The 19,517-nt window shown below is 40.3% G+C and overlaps 1 protein-coding gene across 1 annotated transcript in view; it reads left to right on the top strand.

The window, feature by feature from the left end:
* Positions 1 to 19,517, top strand: part of BMPR1B (bone morphogenetic protein receptor type 1B) — a 221,844-nt gene that overhangs the window by 3,229 nt on the left and 199,098 nt on the right. The window contains exon 2 of the mRNA XM_048509303.1: positions 15,305 to 15,374. The gene's annotated coding sequence lies outside the window, so the exon portion shown is untranslated. The remainder of the gene's footprint in view (positions 1 to 15,304; positions 15,375 to 19,517) is intronic.

Raw genomic sequence — 19,517 nt, 5'->3', positions numbered from 1 at the left:
TCCATGTGAGTGAAGTTTTCATCAGGAGCAGCAGTGGCGCAGTGGCACAGTGAGCAGCAGTGGCACAATGAAGTTCTCATCAGGAGCAGCCACTTCATGTTTTGGTTAAGCTAAAAGCAAGGTGCATTCTGGAATCTGGTAGGAACCGTGGCTTGATTCTCCTCGGGCTTCTCTGCCACACCATCTCTGAGCTGTGGCTAGGCTTATCTGGGAATTCAGATTAGCCTCTGTGCACTTCAATATCACGCCAGCTGGGTGACCTTGGGCTAGTCACAGTTTTTTGGAGCTCTCTCAGCCCCACCCACCTCACAGGGTGTTTGTTGTGAGGGGGGAAGGGCAAGGAGATTGTAAGCCCCTTTGAGTCTAATACAGGAGAGAAAGGGGGGATATACATCCAAACACTTCTTCCAAACTCTTCTTCATGTAGTATTAAAGTGTGTCCCCCGTGGCACATAATGTAGGCACATTTCCTGTGACTCCATCACCTCCCATTCAGCCGTGGAAGTGAACTCAGAGGTCAAATTCCCCCACTAGGTAGAATGGGAGAGAAAGCATCAGTTTCCCGTTTCTTTCATCAGCCTGACAGAATGAGTGTATGTGAATGGGGGCGCATTGAGTTTTGTAAAGAACTGTGGGGATCCCCAAAATTGGCGTTTTTGTTTGCAACCAGAGAGACAATGTATAGTAACACAATCTGAGAAAAGTCCAACAGCAGTATTTGATGCAGCTGATCAAAATGAATATTGTGCAAATGCAAGGCAGAGTCAGAGGAGATGGGACATTTCATCAGATCTCCTGCTTAATATGGCTTATTTTCTATAGCAAGAGCCAGTATTTTGCTGCTGGAAGGTTACTATATTTGGAAGCTGTTTCAGCCTCCTTCTGAGTTTGTAGCTATTTAAGTAAGAGGAACTAATGGATATTCATCAGTAGCAGCACCAGGTCTTGGGCTGTTAATTTTCCATTATACTTGTGTGATTTTGAACAATAGTCATTCTTTGATATTTGCTTAACATTCATTGGCATCGCTTAGTGAGGTGGTTATTCAAGAATACAGGGGATTCATTTATTTGCATTTTTTTTAAAAAAAGAAACTCTAAAGCAGTGTGTAACTTGTACACTGTAAATCTTGCAGAATTCTTGGAGGAAGGATATGGGCATGGTCATGTGAAGCGAAGTATGACCATGCAGTTAATTTAGTACATTATTCACTATCCTTTCATCTTTACATTGAAATAAATTAACATGGTAATGCCTTTGGTCTGCTGAGCATGATTTCTGAAGTATATGAAGAATTAGGGTGCTAACTTAATTATTAAGCTTAATACATATGCAATATGACTACTATTAACCTTTTAGTATATTTCACTGGGTTTGATATCTCTTTAGCCTCACAGAAATGTAGTTGTGTATCTTGAAACTTATCTAGCTAGTATTATTTTGTGAGGTAATATAGAGGCCCCATGAGGAATTCAGCACTTTGTAACATCTCTGTAATACATATATACTAAAACAAACAATTACTACAAGCCCAAGAAGGCAGGAGGGTACTATTCATGTACCCTCCTTATTTGGGAAAAAATAAAAATCTATCACTTATGTATGTACACAGAGACAGCGCAAGATTTAATCTAAAATTAATTGGATAAGATATGCATTGTTCATTCTGGATAAAGCTGATATGGATAACATTTTTATTAAATGGATATGGATTATATTATTATTTTAAAATTACTACTAACGAAGGAACTAACATATTGTCAGTTTGCTGCTGAGGAAAGGATAGTCCTTTAATCAGAGGAGGTGTCAAAGTCAGAGTATTGTTTTAGAACTGAGTAGTCATGACAACATCCTTGTGGCTGCACTAAGCATGCTGCCACCACTTTAATGTCATTTAAAAATGCTGCTAAGGGTGCTCTTCTCCCCTCTCTCTGCACACCTTTTGAAGTTCTGAAACAGGAGATTTTTGGTTATTTCATCTGCCATGAGCGCTTCTAATTGGGTTTTTGTAACTTTTATTTTATTTTGAATTTTTGCATTTCCTTTTTTAAATTAATTCTTTTTCTAGTTCAGGGGTAGGGAACCTGCGGCTCTCCAGATGTTCAGGAACTACAATTCCCATCAGCCTCTGTCAGCATGGCCAATTGGCCATGCTGGTAGGGGCTGATGGGAATTGTAGTTCCTGAACATCTGGAGAGCCGCAGGTTCCCTACCCCTGTTCTAGTTCTTTTAATTCTTTTTCTAAACTTTCTTTTAATTTCTTTTTCTTATTCTTTAGCCTTGCTTCTGCCTTTATTATTTATTACTGCCTTATGAGCAATTTTCCAGTACAATCAATTATTTATTTATTGGGCCCAGCACTATTCTCTTGTAATATACGACAACCGTATATGCATGTGATATATCATATGATAATGGCAGCAAGAATAGTTCTAGCGCGAATATGGAAAACAGACAAATTACCATTGATAGAGGACTGGATAGATGAGGTACAACAATTATATATGTTAGACAGGATGGCTAATCAAATAAGACATGTACCTTATGAAAAGTAAAAGCAAAACTGGGAACTTTGGACAAAATACATTACTTTAAATATTGCAGTAAGGTAATAATTTCTCCTATTGAATACTAAAATAGCTATGATTTATAGATGAAACAAAATGAGTTTTAGCAATAGTTAGCAAAATTAGCAATAGTTAAAAGTTATAACACAGTAATGTTCAAATTCAAATTCAAAGACCTTTATTAGGCATCAAGAGAAAATACAGATAAAACTGTGCAGTAATATGATCCTGAGGGTAAAACAACTGCTCATAGTTCATACAGTACAAACTTCAAGAAAATAAGTAAATAAAAAGAGAGCCAGAAACTTATTTTACAATATCGAGCAGGAACTTGGCCACTATTTTCAACTGCCTGGGATCCTTATTGTTCAAGAGGCGGTTCAATTTGGAATATGGAGGGCACAAGTAAGTCAGTGTTGAAAAAAACAAGCTAGGTCTGAGATCTATGAATTTCCGGCAGACTAATCGAACATGCTCCAAAGATTCCTCAGAGGTTGAGCAATATGGACATGTACGCTTTTCCTTTGAGTATTCCGTGATCACAGTAATGTTGATGAAACAAGAAAAGTTAAAACGAATACAGCATGGTCAGTTACAGTAATTTTACTTGCTCCTAGTGTATAAAATGTTATTGAAGAAGTTATGATAATGATTGCATATATTGTATTTCTGTATCTGTATTTTGAAAATGTTTTAATAAAAATCCATTGAGAAGTTCCAAGAAATCTGTGTGTGTGTGTGTGTGTGTGTGTGTGTGTGTGTGTGTGTGTGTGTGGGCAGCTGTTCTGTTAATTTAGTATTAAAGGTGTGTGGGGATATTATTAGCTTTATTGCACAGCCTGTTGATTTCAGAGCCCTTTGTAAGGCAATTGCAGCGGTTATGGTGGTGGACTTGAAACAGTCGCCAGTGTGCCAAACGCGCTTGTGGTGGGGGGGCAATAAATATGGCGAGGGTATTTGGTCTCATGCTCTGGGGAAGGTTGATTTCGCAGCAGTGGTCTGTAGCAGGGCACTGGGCAAAATCTCCTAATTCCACCCAATGCTACCTGGTAGACAGTTTTGCAAAACGGAGCTACACTTAAGCAAAACTCCTCTCCCATCCTATGCCACCAGGGTAGAAAGATTGGCCCATGCGAAAGCCTATTGATTAATGAAGAAAGCGCAAATTATGGCATTTTTAGTATGATAGAACCATAGAACAATATAGGCCATGCAGTCCAACCGCCTGCTGAATGCAGGATCAGACTCTAAAGTATCCCTGACAAGTGTTCGTCCAACAGCTGCTTGCAGACTGCCAGTGAGGAGGAGCTCACCACCTTCATAGGCAGCAGATTCGCCTACAGAAACTTCAAGAAACTCTTACCTCAGTAAATCTCACATCCCTATATGCCACGAGGTGGTAGAACGCCTTTCCACAAAAGCGGAGCATTTAATTTAATAATACCCAGGGAGGAACTATTTTGAGTCATAATCGCGGGTGTTCCTGCTTCCTATTAAGGTAGAAACAGCTCCCTGCATTCCTGTAAGTGACAGCTTTTCAAATACTTAAAGGGAGTGATAGTTTCCCTTCAAACTTTCTTCTCCAGACTGAACAGTAGATTACTTTAAAATGGTGTCATCATGGCATCCATGAGGACACTGTCACATATATTTTGGCCTTGAGGAGATGTGTCAGAGTTGCTCATGAGTCTCACTGGTTGACTATCACATCTCTTTCACAGTGATGTTTGGACAGTCACTTTTGCATTTGTAAGTACATTGTGAGAATCAAATGGAAAAGGTAAGAACTGTGCGTACTATTCTGGACTTCTTGGAGGAAGGATGGGAGTAGACCGGAACCAAAACTAATGCCGTTTCTCATTCCTAGCCATTGTGATTAATAAGAAAGGGTTGAGTTGGCAGAAAAGTAACAGAAGTAAAGGTCTTGGTTGTACCATGTTCCTACTATTTTCTCTTGCCCAAATGTGAATGGTTATAGTTGTCAAAGGTTTTTCACTGTCATTTATATTTAAAATTGATAAAGGCAATGCATGTGCTAGTTGTCTTGGGTGACAAGGATTCTGGCAATGATTTTAGCAACAGTATCAAGTAAAAAATATACTCCTCATAATGGAATGCTTTGAACGTAACGTCCATCTTTGAGACTGATTTCAAATCAAGGTGAACACAAAATATGGCTTGATAGGAAAAATGCAGACTCTATTGAACTTCTTTTGTTATTGTTTCATCTTTGGTTATTTAAAGATACTGCAAATTAAAGGAGAGTAAAAGATGTAAGGTTATAATCATTTTTTCCACTCCTTTTCTTCAACTCATTTTTTTAAACCCTAAAATAATCTGTAATTCTGTCTCCCCCAATCTGTTTACATTTTTCTCTTAATTGCTAGCGGGTTTTTATTGTTCTGTTAAAGTTCTGCTTTATTTTTTTTTTGGTCTGTTAAAGATTGTCGATCATTTTGCTGCAGCTTCTTCTTAAGCAGTGGTGGCATTTTTGATTCAGGTGCTCAGGCAGATACTCGACAAGCATTTGAAAATGTTGTAGTCCTGCCAGATATTGTTGTATTGCTAGTGCTCCAGGTATACAGAGGCAAGTCTGGAAATGATTTAGGCCAGGGGGTTGATTTCTTGACTCACTAAGTATTTGTTTTAATAGATGCAGTGTAGCTTTGGCACAGTGGATAAGCCAGTTCAAGGAGGATAAACTAAGAAGCTGTTTCTGTAAAGGGATAGAATAATTTTTTACAGGATGGTACTTACGTGTGACAGGTTTAACTGGACATAGTTGTGAATTACCAGAGAATGTAATTGAGGAGTTTAGTCTGGAGTTTAGTCTGGAACTGTGTAGTTTAGTTCACAACAGAAAAGAGACAGGACACATAGAACACATAATTGTACAATTGTTTACACAGTTGAGGCAATAGGTACAGAGGAAAAGCACTATCTGCAGAAACAGAATTTGATAGTTGATCACTTAGAATAGTGGGGACTGAGGTAATATACTGCTCACCATACTCACTTATCAGTAACATACCAGGAAAACAAATTCTAGTATAAAGTCTTGGGCCCTTTCCGCACAGGCCAAATACGGCGCCCTGGGGACGGCAAAAACGCCGTCCCCAGGGAGCCGTTCACACAGGCGGCGCTGCTGAAACGCAGCAGTGCCGACCTGGCTCCCCTCCACCTCCCCCAGAGCGGTGTCAGGCCACCCTCAAAAACCTCTCTCCTGGAGGGAGGTTTTTGGAAAACAGCATGTTCCCGCTGGCGCGGTGCGAACGGCACCGCTGGGAACACACTGGTTTCCCCATCCCCCCCACTCACCTCGTCATCCTGCGTCGCTCTACTGGACTGCTGAGACCCTCCCTCGCTGTCCTCTGACCCCTGGAGGTCGGAGGGCAGCGTGGGCGGGTCTTAGGAGTCCAGCAGGGTGATGCAGGATGACGAGGTGAGTGGGGGGGACGGGGAAGAGGTGGCTCCATGCAGAGCCCCAGCCTCTGCGGGGGCCGCTCGCACGCTCCGGTGCAGGGGCGCCCTTTCCGCAGTGCGGAAAGGGCCTTGGGGACAAGATAGATGGGCAAATATTTAAGTCTACTAGAGGGAAGAGTGCTGGGAAGAAGTCATTCTCTTAAACCTAACATTCTACCACTACTTCTGTGTCTTTACAGATGCAGCAGATCTTTGTTTCTACATGGTTGTTGCACATCTGGGTTGACCTACACAGTTCTTTGACAATCATGCCTTTGCATAGGGCCTTTGTATTTCTTCTTTAGTTTTCTCACTCCCCTGATCTTTTGCTTTATGGTACATTCAGAGTTTCCTTGAAATGGCCTTAAAATATTTATTTTGCCTTGTTCTGTTGCACCAGATGCATGGTTATGAACTGTTTTAAGCGTACAGAAGTTTTAATTCGACTATCAGTGCATAGTAATGGTAGATAAATTATATTTTAATAGTGACCAGTCTATTTTATTTAATCTCAGGGCACCATTTTTAACCCCTCGTGTTAGCAATTTTAGTGTTAGTTTTAGGGCCTTGAGGGACACATTTCAAAAGGTGACTTTGCCTTTAGATGGCAATCTCTTATCTGTATTTGCTCTTTTGTTTCCCTCCCCTGGAAAAAGACCTGCTATCTGGAGTAAGCAAAATGGTACTTGGTGCTAATTGATTGGTCTTGAGTAGTGTTTGTGCAGTGGCCAATGAAAGTCTTCCAAGGTGAGTGCTTTCCTGATAATATCTTAATAGGGATCATCAATCTCTCTCATGCTCCTGCTTTAGCTAAAAAGCAGTACATTAATTTAGGGATATATTTTTCTATAACGCATGATGAAATGCGAGTTGTTCTACTCAGTCCTAATAGCTAGATAGCATGAACAGTATTCTAATATTCCCATGTTACCAACACTCAGAAACATCTGCAGAGCCGAGCATAGAAATAAATGGTCATGTCAGAGGTCAGATTCCAAGTACGTTGCAAGATAATTCTACCATGATTAGTACTATCACTGTATAAATATCCTGACACTCTTGCTTATTAAATTTGTATTATTTATTTTAATTTAATTTATACTTAGATTTTAAAAGATCTCATTAATCTCATTTTTAGCTAAAAGATTCCTGAAGTTGCCCACCTTTCCTCTAGGCAGCTCAAGATTGCATTCATTAAATTATCTGATTTTTTCCCCTCTGCTAAGCTTACACAGACATAGTGGAACTTTATTTTGGGTCTCTCTCCAAGGTACCGTGCTGGCCCTCAGTACAAAGTTACCCCAAAAAGTGATTAATTGATACGAGTACTGGTCCTATCATTGCATAATAACACTGTCTTGTTTAAGATACACCACTATAGTTACTAAGCATGAGACTATAGCTTGGATTGTCTGGATAGTTTACACTGATTCTGATAGCTTGTCCTTTGAGACAATTGGAACCTGCTTAATTCTGCTTTTGAGGATAGTAATATTGACCTTAATGGCTGTCTTTTCAATCTGTCTGACCACTGTGATAATCTGTTGAAGTGCTTCTTCGTCTTAAATTTTTCAGATGGCCTTTTCAGGGGTTGACCCAAGATTGTGGAACTCAGGCATCCACAGGTTTTCCTCACACTTTCCATTATTTTGATTGGTTAAGAATACCATAGTACTCAAGCAGGTTTTTAAGTAAGGTTAATCTAGAGCAGGAGTCTTCAAACTATGGCCCTCCAGATGTTCATGGACTACAGTTCCCATCTGCCCCTGCCAGCATGGCCAAGTGGTAGGGCTCATGGGAATTGTAGTCTATGAACATCTGGAGGGCCATAGTTTGAAGACCTCTGATCTAGAGATATCCCTGACCTGAATGGGCCATCCTAGCTGGATTTCATCGGATCTCAAATGCTAAGTAGGATTGGCTCTGGTTTGTACTTGGATGGGTTGCTATGCAGAGGCAGGGAATGGCAAATCACTTCTGTTTGTCTGGTGCCTTGAAAACCCTGTGGAGTCACCATAAGTCAACTGTGTTTTGATGGCACTTTCCACCACCACTGAGAATCATATTCGTAATTACAATCAGCCAAAAAAGCTTCATGACTGTTGTATCCCTGTTGTGTACTGTTCCCAACACAAACATACAGTTATACAATTATTAATTTTTAAATAAATAAAGCAATCATTTTTTAAATTATTATTAATGAACATGTAGTGCTGTTTCCAATACCATTGATCCATTGCTTGCTTCTGGGCATCTGGAGTGAATGAGAGCTTCCCTTGCAGACTTCTTCCTCTCTCCTCTGCATATGTGTAAAAGAAGAGTTTGGATTTATACCACACTTTCCTCAATTGTAAGGAGTCTCAAAGCGACTTACAAACACCTTCCTTTCCTTTCCTCACAACAGATACCTTGTGATGTTGGTGAGAACTGAGAGAGTTCCTGAGAAGGCTGTTAGAGACTAGCCAGGGGTAGGGAACTATATGGCTCTCAGATGTTCAGTTTCACCTGCATGGCCAATTGGCCATGCAGGAAGGGGCTGATGGGAATTGTAGTTCCTGAACATCTGGAGAGCCGCAGGTTCCCTACCCCTGGGCTAGCCCAAGGTTACTCAATAGGCATCATGGGTAGGAGTGGGGAAACAAAACTGGTTCATTAGATTAGAGTCCGCTGCTCATGGGGAGGAGTGGAGAATCAACCCTGATTCTCCAGATTAGAGTCTACCGCTCCTAACTACTGTACCATGTGGTGTTACTGTTACATGTGATACTTAGAATTGCTGCTGAAATTGGTGTCCCTATCTCAAGTTTTCCTGCTGTCTGATAATGTGGGAGTTCATTTACCTTGGGTGAATATAATATCCTATTATGTTATGCTTCATCATTGGCAGGAAGCCTACTGAATAATGGCAGGGAAGTACCCAAAATGGAAATGTCACAATGTGAGACAACTGATCTTCCATGTTGAGGGACAGAGTGAGTGAACAAAGCTAGGATGTCCTCGTTGACATCCACCATGTGTTGTGTATAATCTAACTCTGTTAGAAACCTCTATTAGAGGTTTCTAACTCTGGCCGATTCCGCATGGGCCAAAAACAATGGTGAAAATGGTGTGAAAACAGTGCAAAAGGGTTTATACTGTTTTCACACCACTGTTTTTGGCCCATGTGGAATCTGCCTCTGAGGAAAAAATTTATCCTTCAACAGATCTTAAATTATTGTTAATAAGTTATGCATGGCTCCTTTATTTTTTTTGAAGAAAACTGAATCTTCTAGAAACAATAGACCCAACTCAAGATTGTTGTTTTTTTCTTTCTAAAAATTGCTCCTAATTACAATCATTTGATTGAGCTTTAGCTATTTACTCTACGATGTGATGCTTCAGTTGCTCTCAAGGGCCTCATACAGTGATGAATCATTTTTATTGATGGATCACTCTTTTAAAAATAAATAGCACTATACTATATATGACAAATGGACATTTTACACAGAGATGCATTAAAAAAATTCTTCTTCCATTGCTGTCAGATGCATTGCGAGAGAGTTGTGTGCACTACTATAGGAAGTTCGTTTCTCATTCAAGCTCTCTCAACAGTTTTGCTGTGCCAAACAGTCATGGAATGAAATACTACCTTCTTCATGTTGTAGCATTTTTCTTGTAATTTGCTGCACCCTCAGAAGTTTAATGATAGATTCTTATCTTCTCAAAAGATTTTTGAGCTCTATTGATTTTAAGTAATTTCCTTAATTATTTTAATGCTGTCCCTTTAATTATTCCAAGATGTTCCCCTTTATCAGAATTTGCTTGTTGGGGCATGTAATTGGAGTGGCAGGTTGAAGGCCAGCTCTCTTTATTAGGTTACCATGATGTTGCTTCTGCAGCATTATTCACACTGTGTGACATTTTAATGGCTACAGTTTTTTAAAGAATGCTATATTGTGAGGTTCTTAAAGCAATCTGAAACAGCACTGTACTTTACTGGGAACCTTTGTAGATGATCTGCATTGCCAGTGTGACTTGCCCGTAATTCTGAAACGGAGCAGTTTTAATAATGAAAGCAGAATAGTTTTCTTAACTGCTTCTAGTACTACATTCTTGACTTTTTTTTTAACCTCTCATTGCTTAGAGGTCTGCTGGTGTGGAATTCAGAGGCACAATCTAGGCCACCCAGATGATAAACAGAGTAATTTGTTCCAGGTGGCAAATATGAAGACTCGAGTGTTCATGATCAAGCTGCTGGCCATCTTCATAAATACTGCTTGCGTCCAAACTGATGAGGCCTCAGGGCCTCAGTTCAACTATTTCACATACTCTGTTTTCTTCTCTCATTCCTTTTTCTTTCTGCAAAACAAATTACTAAGTACCACACATAACACAATATGATTAAAACAGTCTCTGGGATCCCATGTGACTACTACAACTTCTACTGCTTCCCTAATTTCTGCTCCCCATCCCTCCTGTAACAGCATAAGGGGGCTGAGGGAATTGGGGAAAAAAATCACACATACCCTCACTACTTTCAGCAGAAATCCTCCATGGGATCCAAACCTGTAAGTGCAAAATATATCTAAGTGCTCCTTTATCGTTCCTGTTGCCAATCAAGAACATGTTCTACCAGCTATATTACTGAATATAAATTGCCACTTAACAATCAAAACTCATTCTCAGATTCACTATCAGCAGGGGGTGGAGGGTGTCTATTAGGGCTATTGTAGGGTCTTTTTAAAACTGTCTTTTTGGGCCAGGGTGTCCCCCCCAGTTGTGCCCCATCGTTGGGGCTAGGTTCTTGTCAGGTGGCAGAAGAGGAGGTGGGGCTCGAACCTTTGGAGTCCAGCTCTGGGATGCCTTGCTTAATGAGGGATCTAATCTCTTCCCACTAGGGATCCCTGATGAATGAGTAAAAGTTGGAAGTGAGGGAGAGTGCCTCATTGTGAGTACGTTACCCCTTCGGATCGTTCTTTCATCTGGCGCCCGTTGCTGGGGGCTGGAAGTCTTTTCAACCTCAGTCGCGCTGTGTGGCAGCTTTTTGGAGCCCCTGGTGACTTGGGAGCGGCAGCTGTGTGTGGTGGAGGCCATGTTGGACATTTTGATGTGCAGGTTTACCTCCAGTGCTGTGATGGCTGCCACATCTTCTGTCTCCTGCAAAGCAGCCACTGGTATGCTAGAGGGGTCATCCAAAGCTCCCACCTCCAGAGAAGCATCCATCTCCTCCTCACTCAGAAACTCCTCTGAGTCTGACAATTCATTTCCTGCTTTCCCAATTGGATGGTGGGAATACCCACAAGATGTCCTCCAGTTCAGGGGAAAAGACAATGCAGTAAAAGCAAGGTGATACATATAATAAATGTTGCAATAGATCACAAGTCTGTTCCTTATAAGAGTGTTGTCCTGAGTTAAATGGCTATGATCTCTTTGTGGAAATGCTGTCCTGAATATTTGCGTTTTGCACATCCTTTAAAATGGTAAAAGTGTGGGAGTTCCATAGAATTCTACACAGAACACAAAAACATAATATTCCATATATAAGAAACTTTAAAATATTTTACAAAAGTGTCATATGGAACATTTACAGTTGATACGTCTCACCTGCATAGTTATTGTGATATTATTTATTACTACTTTCCCCCATCTTGTTCAGTCTTCTTGCTGGTCTTCTTTCTCCCACATCTGGCATTATGCCCTTCTGCTCTCGGTTTTATACCTTTTGCAACAAGTTTGTTTGAAAACAGTGAAATAAATCGACAGAGTGTTCTTCCATTAGTGCAATTGCTTCGACGAGCAGAGACCCAAAGACTGTTATAAAATTTGCTCATAATAGCAGCGGAGCAGCTCTTTTCAGCCTCTTGTAACAACATTTGTGGAACAACTAGCAACCATCTTTCCTCCAGTTGCACCTCTAGTGCTTCCGACCTATATATATAAAAAGCTAACAGTGACTTTGTTAGTCAAGCTCTAACGCCGAAACGACTGGACGGATCGCCCCCAAATTTTCACATGACGTTCCTCCCTGTTCTGGGCAGGTAATCGGACCTTCAAATCGCCGGAAGTCCATACCTGAGCCAGGTAAAACGTCTTTTTCTGGCGCACCAGGCCATGAAGCTGCCTCTGTTTAACTGTCACCCTTAGAATGTTTGTGCAGCCTGTCTGTCTGTGGCCTGAGGGCTTGGTATGAGGGCTTAGAATGTTTGCTCAGATGGCCAGAGATGAGCATTGAAAACAGTAAATAGGTAATACTGGTAGGTCATACGAGTGGAAATGAAATACATACACACTTTGCCGTGTGAGATGTCAGGTGGGGTCCCCCCCCCTCACACGCAGATAACTTTCACTCTCTGTGCCTCACCTACTGCTACCACACAATACACATCCAGCTCATCCTCACACACCTCACTCTGCCCTCCCTCACATCCAACCACCACTTACCCACTTCCTCACCCATATTCGCCACAGCTCTCTTTTACTAAAAGCGAGCTGAAGTTTGCCTTTTTCTTCTAAGAAAATCTGCGAAGTGGGGGCGAGCCAACACTACTGGCTTTGCTTCTTTTGCATATGGCCCTTTAAGAACCCAGGGAGCTGGCCTCGATCTGAGCGCCTCACCACCCTGCCTCTGTTGCCTGACTGGGATAGGCTCCTTGCCCCAGTTCTGCCTTACCCAAGCCAGGACTGGTGTGTGTCAACCAGCCTCATGGACAGCGGGATTCGCACTCTGGACAGTTCCGTTGTGGAATGGAAAGGGTTACCTTATACTAAAAAAACAAGACACTACCATATAACAATGTGAATTGAAAAGGGAAAGAGGGATTCTATTTGACCACCCCAAAAGGCTATGCTGGGGATCATTGGACCTGCATGGACATCTGTGTGGGTTGCGGACTGTGATGAGAAGGACAATTGCCACAGCAACGCGTGGCCGGGCCCCGCTAGTCCTAGATAATCAGGAACTTTGATGGACCGAGAAAACAGCCATCTTTTTTGGGACATCTTTGGTGTGCTGCGTTTTGCTGTCCCTTTTTTGTGGAACATGGCTGTCTGTACAGTGTTAGTCTGTCTTGGTAAAGGAGACAGGACTTTGATGTCATTTGATTATTTAACAACTTGCGAATAACCTTCTCAACTGCATGTACCTAATCTACAATTCTTCTTAATTTCTTAGTATTGATCACTGCTGGAATGTTCATTACTGTGGTATGCTGATGTTAGCCTTTGCTCCCTCTCAGGTTCTATCTGTGCTCACCTTTGATACTTCACACCTGGTAATCTTAACATAGTTCAGTCTTTTCTGCATAAAGCATCTATTCTTTTAATAGTCTGTTTAAAGTTACCAGAACCTGTGCTATCTGGTTTCTCGTTTACATCTATATTTCTTTCTTGGATGGAAGAAATCATGGTTTTAAGAGCTTATTTGAGAGATATATGGCTAAACCAGGAGTTGCATTAAGAAATACACAATAAGTCTAGTGTTTAACTCTGGACTTAGTCGTGTTTATTACAGATTACTTCAGAGCTGTCTCATAATCTGTTTAGCTCCACCACTTAGTTAAGGGTTTTTGTGATCTCACTGTGAGAACATTACTGATGTTATTGTGGAATATAACACAACTTCTTTAATGCAGCTAAATTCAGACTAACACAGAACCTAAAAGCAAGAAAAGAGAACACCCCAGAGAATGGAGTTTCCTTCCAACTTACAATCAGGTTCCAGTTAGCTCTTTACTATCCATTTTACTACACGAGTTATTTTTGAAAACTTCTTCAGTATCAACGACATCAAGACTGTTGGATATTGTTCATATTAGTATTAAACAATATGGGGGCTTGGAAAGATTGTGATTTCTGTATTTCATTGTTTGAGAACCATGTGATGATCTCTTGCTTGAATTGAAACACTTCAGTTTGTAGGATTTGGTGTTTGAATGTTCCTTCATGCGAGTAAACTTAGTCAAATATAGAAAAAGTAGCATGTTGGGGAGAAGATTCATCTAGAAACAATCTCCTTGATTCTGTAGATTTCTGTTTACAAGAAGTTTTTTTAATTCAAAGAAGTGCAAAATGCATCCAACATTGGTAGTCTGAAACTGCTAATTGAGAAGAGCAAGAACAAATTATTTTGCCATTTGTGACTTCTCTTAGTTGATGGTGGTCAGGAAGCAGTTCTTGTGGTGGTAGTAAATGTAGAGGCTTTCCCCCTTGTGGTACACGTTTGAACCATTGTTTATAATATCCTTCATTGTTAGGAGGACGGGGAAAGCAGGCAATCCACTTTATATTAAGTGCACAAGCCACCTTCCTTGTAGTTTTAAAAACCCTTCTAAGCCGCTTGTAGGAACATCTTCAAAATATGTTTTTTTCCCCATTCTTTTCTTTAATCTCTATCTCCAAGGAGGAAGGAATGAGGTTTGGAAGACAGGAATAGATGGAATCTATTCTAGAGCTGAGGGGCAGACCATTTTCTTCCTGGAAAGAAGAGGAGTAGTAGTAGTTTGAATTTATACTCCTCCTTTCTCTCCTGTAAAGAGACTCAGGGGCTTGTAAACTCCTTTCCCTTCCTCTCCTCTACCTTGTGAGGTAGGTTGGGCTGAGAGAGTTCTGAAGAACTGTGACTAGCCAAGGTTGCCCAGTAGTCTTCATGTGTAGGAACAAGGAAACAAATCCAGTTCATCAGGTAAGAGTCCACTTCAGAGGCGTAGCTGAGCCACAGTGTGCCCGGTGCGCACTCTGTGTTTTCCACCCCCCTCCATGGCGCCACTGTCCAGGAGAGCGGGGGCCCCGCGGGGGTGATTTTCCACCCCAGGCACATGCCCGGTGCAACACGTGCCCCTCCGGTCCCCTGGTAGCTACGCCTCTGGTCCGCTACTCAGGTGGAAAAGTGGGGAATCAAACCCAGTTCTCCAGATTAGAATCCACCCCACTCTTAACCATTATAGCTCGCTGGCTACAAGCATAGTTGGATCATAATTAATGTAGCTTCAAAGATCACAGCTACCCTGATTTTTTTTTTTTTTAAAAAGATCAGCCTTTTAATTCAACATAGCTGCATAATTCGGTTGTAATGATCAGGTGACATCTTGATTTAACATAGGTAGACTCTGATTGGTAGATTGGTAACTTATGAATTATGTTTAGGACTGCTGGCCTATGGAGATACTATAGTGAAAATTTATATTGTATATTTTCAGTGGATGATTCCTGGATTACTGTACACTAGTTAATGTGTTTCTACTAAAATATAATTACTGAAATTCAGCTGACAGCTAATTACAATTTTGTTTTAAATATAGGACAGAAATCAGTCCTCTGCCATACTGAACTGAAGAAGAGACTACTGCTTCCCAAATTTTGTTTAAACAGGTAAGACCATGTTTTTTCTTTGAGATTTTGTAGCAGATTGGACAACAGGCTCTTTAAAATGTCAGCTGTCTTGTATTAAATATGTGATAGCATCATTTTTAAAAATTTGTTTGATTTTATTATTTTTATCCCACCCTATCCTTGTAGGGCTCAGGGTGGGTTACAACACAATTTTCAAAAATATAACAATTAAACTTTAAAACATAAAAATATATATGATAACAATACAAAATATGATACTATGGTGCTAATACTATTTGTACAATGAGTGGAAGTTGTAACTCTTTTCAAGATACGTCTTGAAAGTAAGTAAGTGGTTGTAGTTTGGCACGACAAAGTGGATAGCGATTTGTTTTGCAGTTAAAACTTGTAGCATTTTGTACATTTCATTTCATTTGAAATACTGGCTTATCTAGCAGTAGTTCTGTTGTCAAACATTTGCACATGTGGTAAGAGGTATTAAGAAATATCTTGGAGTTTATGAAGCACTTTTAAAAAGGGGGATAAGAAATTGAGGCCACGCTGCATTACTAAAAAAAATGCCGCTTGGGTTCAGGATAGGGCTGTTACCTAATCAGTTAATTGAAACTCTTGGCAACCCAGTTAGATTTATAGTTTACACAGGAATGAAGGAGCCATTTTGATTAAAACAGACCCACTTAAAAAAAAAAAACCTAAATTATTCCCACAAGGCTCTGTTTTACAGGAGGCATGCGTTCTTCCTATATGTAAAAGAAGACAGAATACTCTTTTTATAACGTGTCTATGATTTGCATTTTTATTGGAACCTATGTTAAAAATAATCATTTCTGGTAAATCGTGTTGAGTGATTGAGAACACCTTTTTTATTTAAAAGATTTTTAAATTGATTAACTCGTTCTGGTTGCTACAGATGATGCTTCCGTGCCATTTTAATTTGCTTTTCTTTTTGCTTTAAGCAGCACACTCTCGTGCAATATCACAAACCGCTTTTGAAACCACTTTTGGCTTTGAAAGTTTAAAATGTAGCACAGTGGTTGTTGTTTGAGGGAATGTCTTAGGCTCATAGAGATATTTGTCTGGTTTTGGATTTTGGCTGCAAAATATATGAATTAGATAATGCCTGGGCCTCCAAGTCTATCCAGCTTGGACTTTTTGTGTGAAACTTTTGTTCCCAGTCCAGGGAGCAGCTTGGTCTACTTGGAAGTCAGTCCCATTTTATTCAGTGGGGCTTACTCCCTGGAAGGTGTTCTTAATATTTGCAGCCTAGCTTACCTAACAGGACATTGATGATGTTACTTTTATTTGTTTTCTGCTATTGGGCTTCTCTCCATTCTTTTCTTAGATTTCTTAGCTGAAAAGCTTTCCAGACTGTTGCCAATCCCTATGCTGTGTATCGAGTGTTTGTATTTTAATCTGAATCTGAGTGTGCTGTTAGGAAGCCCCTTGTTATCTTTTCCCTACAAGCCCTGTTTCCAAGTAGTGTTTTCTAGGGAAGAAGCCTTCATGTTTTGGTGTGATTGTGGTGCATCTCTTCCAAACAACTACTTCACTCTCAATAGCAGGTGTTCCTAATCTATTATCTCAACAATTTGATGACTTTTGAGGGGCTTCATTGTATGACTAACTCATTGATTTGTGACTGTTGGTAGTTTCCTAGTTCCCATTTCATGTTGTTTGTGATTTCTGGTGAGGCAGGGAAACTTACTATGTTATGATCCCAAATCACACAACTGGTAGAGAGGTATGGCAGCTCACAGTGGGATTCTGATGCACAGGTGAACGAGCGTCTATGAATCATGAAATCCATTCGTGTGCGTGTGTGTTTTCACAGCTCTGATGCTTTGATTTAGGTGCCAAATAGGCAAATTGCAAGCTATTTCAAATATTTCATACATTTCCTTAAACCCTAAGACATTTCCTTAAACGTAGACCACAGAATTAAAAATCAAATATTTTAACAAAAACTTTGGATTTTAACAGTATTGTGCTTTTTTGGTGGACGTGACATACCTCATTGGACATTTAGAAGAAACATTCTGACAATAAGGATTGTTCAGCAGTGGAAGATTCCTATGGGAGGTGATGAAATCTCCTTCAGTGGAGTTTTTAAGCAGAGGCTGGATTACCAGATGTTGAGAATGGTGGGGTTCCATATTTCTACACTTAACGGAGTTGTATTGGTTGACATCCAGTGCCCATTCTGGCTGTAAGATAATTGGACTTCTTTTTTCCCCTGTCTGATACCCTGTGCTATCAGAAATGTTCAGGTAGAAAGTGGAATGCACAAGCTGCTTCCATTTATATTATTTGATTAGCTTCCACAGTGAACATGAAAAAAACAATAGCCTTCCATGGGCGATTTCGCACTTGAGAATTGACATAGGGTCAACTCATCAGGCTGAAAGAGTCGACCTATGTCAATCCCCTCGTAAGTTCCCACAGCAGCTGAGGTTGTCCTGCCGGAGCTGAGTTCAGAGGGTGGGATCACCTCGGCGCGTCATTCACTCGTTATGCCTGATTGGCTGCTGCGTTCGGGCGGGAATGCGAACGTGCGTCCCTTTCCCCCCCATTTTTTTAACGTTACAGCTACGTAGCGGTGATAGTGCAACACAATGTGCATAAGAAAGCGCAATTTGTGTAGATTCTTACGCTCATAGCTTTCATTTCCATTTTGCGCGGGAAACACATCTTTTGATCCTCTTGTCAGAACTGTCTGTTATGGATCCTGAGGTGGAGCAACTGCTGGCAATGACTCAACTGTGCTCAGCTGTCAGCAGTCAGATCAAAATGGCAACTTCCCCTCCAAAATGACAAACGTTTATAACATGTCACCCGAAAGGAAGGAGGGATGGGGTGTGATTGATTGGGCGAAATGGTGCTGAGAAGGAAAAATGTTCCTGTTTCGTTGCTATGAGCGGCATGCAATCAGCCAGATAAAGATTCCCTACTCCCGTCAGCTTCGCTTCAGTTCAACCTAGCTTCGCCGGTTTACCCCACCTCCGAGGTGGAGTCGAAAATTTAATGGTATAACGGAGCAGATGAACCCACGTCGGATTCACTGGATGTGGGGAGCACTTGGGTTGAACATAGGTCGAACTTGAGTTCACACGGTGAGTGCGAAATCGCCCCATGTATATGTGAAACACAATTCAAATTCAAAAAAAGGACCAAATGTCAACTAAGGTCACTATCATATGTTCCAGTCATGCTGTATGTGAAAGGCACGTTGATTACATTTTATTTGCTGAAGAATACAAGATTTCAGGAAGCAAAAGCAAAAACAGACAAAACCATAAAGAAGATAATCAAACATTATAAAAAGCTTACTAAACAACCAATATAAACATCATTTTTTAAATTTTTATTTTATTACAATTCTAGGCCGTCCTCCCCCTTAGAAACTCAGGGCAGCTTATGGCATATAAAATCACAATTTAAAATCAATAAAAATATGACAGTGTTCCAGATATCAATAATATAATTTACAATAAATATAATTGATTACAATAATATAATTTACATTAAAATAAGCATAGCCTAATCCTGCTAAAACACCATTGAGGGGAACAGATTGCTGCGTGTAGTATTTCAATATCTGTATTACGTTGACATTATGATAGGGTGCGTCAATTAAATATATTTGAAGTTTTTTTTCTTGGTAGATGTTGAAAATAATGCTGTCACATTGGAACCCCACTTTTCTCAGTAAACAAACAGGTAACAAACATTTTCAGGTTCAGATATAGGATGATGCCTGTTTCAAAAATGTTAAATGAACCATTTTTGGATGCTACTTCAGTTTGGCAACATATTCAGAGGTATACATTCATCACTGTATTGGTGTATTAGATATTAGTTGAAGACAGCTTGAAAGAAAAGATTGTGAAGGCTTTTTGTAATAAATACATAAAAAGCTTTTGTAAGCAGTGTGTTTGTACCATGATCTCTGCCGAGCTATTCGTGCTGTCCAGTCAAAATGTACCATAGAAAAGATAAACACAGCCTTATCTAGCAGAAAAGCACAAGAAGATGAAGGTTTCTAGGTCACTCAAGATGTTTATATTGTTTGGGAAAATGTATATTGTCCAGCTGTTCAACATCATAACGACACTCCATAGCGTATAAAAGGACTGAACAAGAATATAGGCTTCTTAATTTTAG

This window comes from Sphaerodactylus townsendi, linkage group LG10 (genome assembly GCF_021028975.2).
Source record: "Sphaerodactylus townsendi isolate TG3544 linkage group LG10, MPM_Stown_v2.3, whole genome shotgun sequence".
Classification (NCBI taxonomy): Eukaryota; Metazoa; Chordata; class Lepidosauria; order Squamata; family Sphaerodactylidae; genus Sphaerodactylus; species Sphaerodactylus townsendi.
This window is presented reverse-complemented; position numbering and strand designations above follow the sequence as displayed.